A 9,759-nucleotide genomic window follows, 5' to 3' on the forward strand; every position below is an offset into this window, starting at 1 on the left:
TTAAACATATATTTTGACATGAGCTGCAATTTTAGGGGAAAATTGTAATATTTGCTTTTTATTTTCACTGAAAAAATGATGATGATGTGATTTTTGCTGGGCTCTGCACCAAACAAACATGTTCCCTTACACCTGGAATATGATTGTATATGAATATGAGTAATATTTGAGTCATATTTCAATGAATTTCTGCAACCCTCATCACAAGGCAGTAATTATAATATATATATATGTAGAGACAAATCCCCCCAGATATTCAAACACCCTCCCAAGATATTGATAAAACATACAAACAAAAGAAACTGTTCTGCAGCAGGCACCACGCACCACTGTCAGAAATAATCATTAGCAAATGTAATCATAATCATAAATAAACTTAACAAATTGCCATTATTATTAATACTGGTGGGGTTTTACAGTGTGCTGCAATTCTGCCAGAGTGGTGTTGTCGTACCCCAGCAAAACACAGCAAACAGGCGTATTCCACTAACATTAATGCCTTTATGACTTGATATTTGTCAGATAGCTGACATGAAGTCTGCGCAAAGTGTCATTTATGTTGCGCCGTATGAGTAATTTATAATATACTGTATAGCTGTGCGTGCTTTTGATGAATAATATCATATAGTAGGTGGGGTTGGGTGTTGACTCCAATGGCTACAGCTTTGTAATATTACCTAACTACGGATTAATAACGCCACAGCTTCTCATTAAAAAAAAAAAGAAGTTAAGGAATGTTGACTGACCAAACCTGGTGTCTTTCCAACTCTATCACCTGGACATTCTTAGTGCTCTCTTGTTTATAGCTTTGGAAATAATTCAACAGAATTAGGCCGATCTGTTCGTCACATTTTGCACCATATGCTGTCTGAATTCTGTGATTACGCTGATTGCTACTTTGAGCCTTTGCATGACCGCATTTTCTAACATATAGCTCATTTTTACATTGTTTTCTATTGTGAATTTACTCCAGATAAAAATGGCTGATCATACCACAACACAAGAGGCCCGGTTGCAAAACGGTGAATTAATCCATGCACACATACACTTACATGTGAACAATATGTGCTGGTGAATATACATACACCTACATATTGTGCATAGATGGACAAACAGATCTGATCGTCCTTTGTTCCTGACTTCCTCATATTGTCAAATCGTATGGTGCTGAAGGAGACGGCTGTGTAACATCTCTATAAACACATGTATTTGATTTCCTCTGCATGTTTCCAGTTTTAACACAGGGGATGGAGACGTGTGAACAGCTTGGCAACCTTATTGAGCGCTTTGAAGTCGACTACCCTCCTTTTTCCACCATCTCTCTAGGTGAACTCACATTTTACCTGATGTGAATAAACAAAAAAAAACAGGCTATTTGATGCATACATGCCTCCTGGACGATGCATGGATGGCAGATAAATTAACCAGACAATGAAAATAACAGATATGGTTTGCCGGTTTGGGTTTACAAGCAGTTTTTTTATTGAGCTGATTCTTGTGTGAACGTGCCAAACAGAAAGAATACACTGAGCCTTTTTTGCTTTTCACCTATCATACAAGTTTGGAGATCAGTGAGCCCTGAAGGCTGGAAACGGTCCAGAAAACAGTGAAGCATTATCAGGACACAGTTTCTGCTTCTTTGGCACCGAGTGCCTTGAAGTGCAAGGGCAGCTGGGAAGACTAGCTGGGAGGGTGGTAGAGGGAGGGAAGTGCAAGAGACAGAGGGAGCGGGAGAGGGAAAGGAGGGGTCGGCCCTATAGGACCATTTGTGATGAGGCTCATTTGCACAACGGCACTTAATTGGCTACAACAATTAATTAATGTGTTGGAAAGTTGGCACAAAAAGTTCATTTAAGAGGGTTTTAATAAGCAATTAGGGAGAAGTAACCAGTGAGGTAGAAGCAGCCGCAAAAAAAGATGCTGAAAACTCTGAAAGTATAAACTCCAGCGTTTGGGAATAATGTGCCATATCTGGAAAGCGGGATGTGGTTTGCTATTATGGGTAGTTACTGCACATCCCATTGTGAGCGCTGATGACATTAAGATACATTATTTTTACCCCATACTTTTACAACCCCAACTGTTCATGGCACCCACTTTCCAAAAACAGCATTGTCTCCTCTCCCCTTCATTCTCCCTCCCACTGTCTCCCTCCCTCTCTCTTTCTCACTCTGTGTATGAAATATCGCATGACTAATGAGTGGAGCAGGTTGAAATCCTGGGGAAGATGTCCTTGGAAGACGAATGCATTTTCAGCAGAATAATTAACTTAATTAACAAATTCACATGCATATTCATCAGCCTATTAATGTCTCCTCTGCGCGGCTTGATGAGCAGTGGGGTAATAACCATCTCATTTGCATAGCCTGTTCACACGACTCCCCATTTAAAGACAAAATAAGGGAAGGAAGAGCACAGGAGGAAGAAGGAAGAGAGAAATTGGAAAAGGAGACAACAAATAGAAAACAAGGGAGAGGCGCAGCGGGGTGACACGCAGAGGTGAGGAAGTGACGTGGGCATGGTTGGAAATAGGCTAACAGTTTATCTGACGGATGGGTGACACGAGGAGGGACGGCGAACATGAGCCCCAACAGATTGACTCCATCTCTCTCTTTCTCTTTCTCATCCCTCCAGTCAACCTTGTAAGCCATCTTCCCCCTCCTGCTGTTCCGCCATCACCATTTCCTCGCATCCATGCCATAATAAGTGGGGTTTTTTTGGCTTTTTAATGACCGTTTTAGAGTTATATCCAAGTCAGAGTGCAGGGATATCACCCATCAGATGTTTGCCTTGGTAAATTGTTCTTATACCACTCAGTGGATGATCATATCAGCGTGCCCTCTCTGTGTTTCTCTCCCTCTCTGTCTGTCTGTCTCTTTCTCCCCATCCTACAGTCTCTCAGGGGGAATCTTCTTGGCATTGCTCCACTCCTTTCTTCTCCACTGCCAGGCTGCTGCTGCCGTCTCTACTCTGTTACCACTGTCTGCACACAACCTGGTGCTCCTAGCAACGCCACCTCTCTCACATACACTCCACATGGCCGGCCGAATGCCGCGTGTGCATGCGTGTGTGTGTGTGTGTGTGTACTGAACACACACACCTCGTGTTTACCGAAGCTTTATCGCCACTCTTATATTTGTGTCTGTGCTGAGATAAATCCTTGGTCCACAGCGTATAAGCTGAATGTTTATTCTGCCACTTTGAGAGGAAACAAAAGAAAAATGACAAATTCAATAACCGTGTAAGCTCTCGATACCACTCTGTTCCAGTTTGAGTCTCAATACAATACACCTCTTGTTTTAATGTGGTGTTTTGGAGGGATTTTTGACAGTTTTTATCAACTCTCGAGTGGTCAGAAACGCTTCAACTTCACACCAGATCTGTGTAACAAATGGTGTCAATTGCTGCAACAACTTGTGAGACATAATTAAACATGGGAACGGCCATCATATACTTCCATCATAATGTTCTAAGCCCCTGTACTATAAAAACTTGAGATGCAGCTCAAATGAATCTTCAGGTTCCCGGCCCTCAGGTGATGTATAACACTTCTACATGGCAGACACTGTTGATCTGCTATCTCCCTCTAAAGATTACCTGTCCTCCCCAAAAAAAAGGACAACAATGGGTCTACTGTGGGTCTCAGAGCGTTAAGCAGAACAAAATAATGTCTAGGCTAAGAGAGGCAATTATATTACACTCTATCCCCTTTATTACTCTTATTATTGTTCGGAATATTGCTTTATGAATTAAACAGGTGCATTTCAAATGACTTTTCTGCATTTCCTTTATGCTTAAGCTCCTAAAATTGTCACATTTTTATTATCCTTCCATTTGTTTTTGCTGTTTTACAATTTCATTATTATTATTCAATTATTTTTATTGTTTTTTTTTTTAGAACAACCAAGGCACAAGAAAGATGGTGCATATATACTCTAAACCCAAATGAACACAGCTAAATACACTTAATTCACATGAATATACAAAATATACAGAGTCAAGATTGTCTAATGATAGTAATCAGGTATTGCAAGTGAATTAACAGCAACAGAATGGACCCGAACAAGTGAAGAATACTAGAATAGGCACACATAGGCATTAAATCACACTGAAGTATAGACATTATAATAGTCCAGGAATATAATTCAATGACTGATCCTGGAGTGGTAATTCTGAGCTTTTCCAACTTAAAGTGAGCCATGACATCATTGACCCAGCATCCAAACAGAGGGGGCAGGTCAGACCTCCAGCTGTACAGAAAGAGACGTCTTGCTAGCAGTGATTAAAAAAAAAGGCGAAAGTAGGGATCTGGGTTCGGGAGAGACACCATATATTGCCAGCTGCAGCTCTGGGTCTGTAGTTTTATTACACATGTACGAAAATGTCTCAAAAGTCTTGTCCCAAAATGTTCCCATCCTGTTTTACAATTTAGCTGTCACTTATTGGGATGTTGCTTTGTGTATTTAAGAATCCTATCTTAAAATCTTGTCATAAGACAATGCTTCGTACACACAGAAAGTAGGCTACATGTTTGCAAGGTGTTCACAATGTTCCTTCATCAGAGAGACATTTGTGAACATTTCCATGGAGGACTCACAGTCCAAAGCATCTAAAGCAGCTGATTTTCCATGCTAACACATAGGAGAAATGATTCTTTTATATCACCTAGAAGTTATACTCTCTCTTTGTATGTAGATGACAAGAAACATACACCTTAAGACAAGGGCAGATTATGAGACAGTGAGCCTCTGTGCACAGATACGCAAAAGGCCCCACCACCTCTTCTGTAGAGTAGCAAGACATAGATTTTGTGGTGGTTTTACCTCTTTTTTGTGGTTTTGTGTGTCTTTGTAGTTATTTAATGTTCCTTCACATCTGTTTGTGGTCATTTTGAGTCTCGTCCTGGTTGGCATGTGTTAATTCAAGTGACAATTCGCAGGCCAGAAGGGGGCTCTTGACACTTTGGGTCCCTGTTCAGTAATACACTGATGCCTCAAGACTTAAACATATTTCACGATCAAGCCATGCTATAGTCTCAGGCCTGCCCACAGAAATGACTGGATTTACTGGACCTTGTCCAATGAATGGGCCCTCCCCAGTTCTGCTCTACTCATATCAATAAATGTGCATACTCTGTCTCTCCTATGAAACACACACATGACGCTAGCTACCTCTTTGCTAGTAACGTTAGCTGTAGCATTAGCCTCCTTGCTATCGTTCACCTCGTTAGCCTGGCTATGGGCAGCTTTCTGAGCTGACTGACATAAGTTGGTCATTACATTATTATTTAGTTTTAAAGCCCCTTCCAGCTTCCTCTTTTTATTTTTTAAACTTATTTCATGTAGTGCCAAGAGATGACACTGATCACATACAATCTCAGATGTTCCTTGGCAACAAAGCTCATTCAACATGTTCAATTCAAAGTTCTAAAGAGGGAAAAAAAACACGATTTCAAGAAAATAGCACTAGCAAAAAGGAGAGAACAGAAATTGAAAAAAGGGCAGATGTATTCCTCGATTCAGTCAGATACTGAATTACAGGCATCCAACTCCATACAAAAATGTCCTTTTGCATTTGCAGTTGTGCAGTCATTTTTTCCATTATGTACACCTGTCTCAGTCTCTTAGTCCACAGTGTCCACAAGTTGATTTTGCATCTGAGAACTAGTTATAATCTACCTTGCAACTGAAAATAGTAGTATAGCACCCTTACAAATTACCCCTATAGTGAACATATAATTCAGTGGATTCATAGGTAAATCAACATCTAAAATGACTGTTATCTCATTTTTAATATTCTCTAAAAATGTTTTACAGTTTTGGACAATCTATCCAGCTCCATCTTTTTTTCTGGCATCCTGATTTATGTGCAGGACCTTGCACAGCAAGGAAATTCACTTAGTTTATCGATTAACAGTAAATTTCTCTGCCTACATTTTTCCACAAACAGATGCAAATAAATACAGTGTTTATTTTTGTTGCTTAAAAAGTGGTGGTGAATATTTTGGATCAAAATAAAATTTGGTTATCATTGTTTATCTTTAGGATGAACATGATTATGACCAATCTCCATGGGCCCCTCCTTGCATCTGGGTCCCTGAAAGCTTTCCCCTTTTGCCCCCTAATGTGCAGCCCTGCGTAGAATTGGACGATACGCTGTTTCTCTGGTAAATTTGTGGACTTTCCATTTTTTCATTGCCGGCCAAGTCAGGATTTGATTCTTACATTGAAGCATCTTTTCTGTCTTCTGTCCTTAGCATTCATGTAAGGATGCAAAACTGTGCAGGAACATAAACTGAGAAAGTGCTCTGCGGCATGAGGGATTAGCTTGATGGGCTGCAAGTTTCTTCCTCTGTCTGAACAGAGTGAGACCTCCCTGTCTGTGATTAGGCAACACAATGTTGTGTTGCATGAAGAGTGGAAGTGTCCCTTTGTTTTGTTGTATTTAATAGTAACCCTCTCTATCTTTCCACTCTTTGGGCTGTCCACTCAACCACACTTTTTCTCTTTATATTTAGGGAGTAGCATGGATACGTGAGTCTCATCGAGCAAACTCTCCTGTCATTTTTCACTCATTGTGCTGTGTCACACACAGGCCGACATGTTTCTTGCCCTAACTTGCTTTTCATCATACTCATGACTCGGGTGTAGACATTTCCTCTCTGAATGTGTGTGTGCTGCATGGATTTTCTTGTATTTCAAACAATGTTCTTCAGTTCCAGTGGTGAGAAGCACAAGTTTAACACCTCTTTGGATTTTGGCTAACCGAGCTGAATGTCTCTCTGTCGTGTGGTGAGTGTTTCTTCTTCAGCTGTGGCGTCTTAAGCCTGTTTAAATTTGATATCACATGCTGGCCACATAGTCAGAGTGTTGTAGGAGTTGGTTACTTTATACAAAATAGGATGAAATCACAAAGACTGGATTGCGGCTGCTTATAGCACCATGAATTGCACATCACTTGCTACCGCTACCTGTTAAGGTCTGATTAGTAAAATATATTAATCTAATGATATTACAGCACAAACATGCTCATAAAATTTTGCAACTGAGTGCAATTTGCCCTTTTTTTGCGTCTGATTACACTTTTCCATGTATCAAGGTTCAAATGTTGTCTTTGTGAACACAGTACAAAGTAGACTGAACAATCAAATCAAATCAAGTATAGCAATATAAAATGTACACAAATTTAAAACAAAACAAAATAACACCAGTAAGAACAATTACATACTGTACATAAAAAAGATGATTAGTACTAAGATATTAAAACCACTCTACACAACCAAAGGCCATTGAGAACATGTACGTTTTAAGATTTGAGGGAAAGGATTTGATTGAGAGTGGAAGACTATTTCAAAGCATTGGAGCAGCTACAGCAAGGGCGTGATCTCCCTTACCCACCAGCCTTGATCGCGGGACAGTTAAATGACAATGTTCCGAGGCTCTAAGAGATTGAGAGTTGGAGTAGGGGCAGAGGAGTTCAGCAATATACTACAGCAGAACAATGACACAGAGAGAAAAAAAAAATGTTTTAGACAATGATCAACAGGTCCTGACCGATGAGCTGCTGAAGCATTTTTCAAAATTTCAGGACATAACAGAAAAACTGTATTTGGGATTTCATATCCCAGTCTGTCAGTGCTGTTGGTGTTTTCAAACGCACACCGTCAAACTATAGAAGAACATGGCATGATTTGCGCCTCAGTTACCACCAACTCTCTGAAAACACTAAGAATTTCACCATAAATGCCTGTGAGCGCTGATCTTTGTGAGTTGCACTGGTTTTGCAGTGAGACTCATTTGCATAAAACGGGGCTAATTTTGTGCCAAATGTACACATATTAATTAAATACGTGTAAATAGTGCAGGCACCCCGAGATGCTATGTACTTGGCAACGCAGTTATGGGTGCATTTCACCCTTGGTAGAGGCTATGAGAATTACACAGTTTCTTTTTGTCTTATTTGTGCAGGTTTAGTTCACTTAATCTATAAGCGGACAATGTGCAATGACATTAATCACTTACATCTGTAGTCCTACACATAGCAAGTAGACGCAATAAATGAGAATAAAATTCAAGGTGCAATGTCAGACTACAGTAAATCAATGTGCCTAGCATAATAGAGGTAGTATGTACACACTGCATAGTACAAAATACAATATAAAAAGCACAGTAGCTACCTTATAAAGTGACCAGGTTACTGGTGCTGATGCCTTACATAATAAACTGCAAAAGCTGCGCAATCCTTTTGTCTTCCATAGACTTCCAAATGTGTATTTTGCCTTCCTGTTTTTGTCTGGTGATGCTGATAGTATCTGCTACATTTGCACTTGCATTGGAGCATCATGTCTTGCAGATTCATGCATTGCTGTGTAGGTTAAGGTTGAAGGTTGGGCAATCCAACTTGAAAAATCAGGCCCGCCCAATCACAAGTATTCAACACATGTGGGGTCAAAACAAGGTCATCTAGTCGGTGAATAGTTGTATGAGTAAATTGTGGTGCAAGCATGTTGTGTAACTACTTTTTGCAAGCATTTGACAATCTAAAGGTCCTAGATGAGTCTGGACTAAATAATTTTCTCTGCGCCCACCCACACTATGATTTAATGTGACTGTGTAACTCGACTGGTGCAAGAGGGTACCAGCTAATGGTCTGACACTGATAACCATGTGATGACTTTGAAATTCGAAGGTCTTTCTTGAGTTTTGTTTAGTTTTACTCATGCCAAAGAGAAAGTTTCAACTCTTACACTTTTGGAGACACTGATTGTGTTTACATGGAAGAGAGTGTGAGCCTGTTTATACCTGGTATAAACAGGCTCGCCATTGTCTGTCATGCATCTCCCCTGACCACTTGTGTTCAGATTTCGTTACTGCCAACATCACTTAAGCTTGAGGGCTGAAGGGTCCCAGTAATTACGTCCATTTTCCACAGAGCAAAACGACAAAAGGTCATGAAAAACTTCATTCAACTTGTTGTAAAATGGCTGAGTTATAGTGACCAAAACAATCACTACATCCTGCTCTGATGACATAGTTCTTGTGGGTGACACATCAGAACACATTAGCATTTACGCTACAAAACATATGTGGTTAAATGTGTCCCAGACCATCTCAGCAAGTGGTTTGAGTGATCGTATCCGAATGCATCTTGATCTCGTTAACACTTGTATTTAGTGAGCACGGTCTCACTCCGAAGTCGTTGAAATCCGGCATTTGGGCAGTTACTTGCAGCGTCAGAAACCAACGAAAAAAGGCGTCCTTTAACGTCGGCATGATACGCATCCAGTTGCTGTTATAGCGTAACAGCGTCCGGTGGCGTTAGGGGGAAACGCAGCAGGACAAAGACGAAAGTTAAGGCGGCGAAAGTCTGAGTAGGGTGGGTAGGAGAGATGGTGAATGGGTCCAACAGACAACGACCTTCACCTGAGAGATCAGTATTCGTGTCCCGTAAGATTTTAAAGCCAAACCCTGTTCTTCTTTCCTAAACCTAACCACGTGTTTTTATTCATGAAGGAAAAAAAGGCGTAAATTTGCGGTGTTGTACCGATGTAGTGTGTTTATTTTGAAAGAGACTGTATGTCAACGGTAAATTTCCTGTGAAAACGGACGTGTATCTTGAAAGAAGAGAACTTGACATGGTGTCCCAGAACATCAACAGCCAACACACCCAGGGTACCTTGCACGTTGTATCTGGACATGGAAAGTTCATGACCAAAATATCAATATGTGATGAGGTCGTAGTTGATGTAGCCACTTGTAA

Source organism: Epinephelus fuscoguttatus, linkage group LG20 (assembly GCF_011397635.1).
Source record: "Epinephelus fuscoguttatus linkage group LG20, E.fuscoguttatus.final_Chr_v1".
In the NCBI taxonomy this organism is placed as follows: Eukaryota; Metazoa; Chordata; class Actinopteri; order Perciformes; family Serranidae; genus Epinephelus; species Epinephelus fuscoguttatus.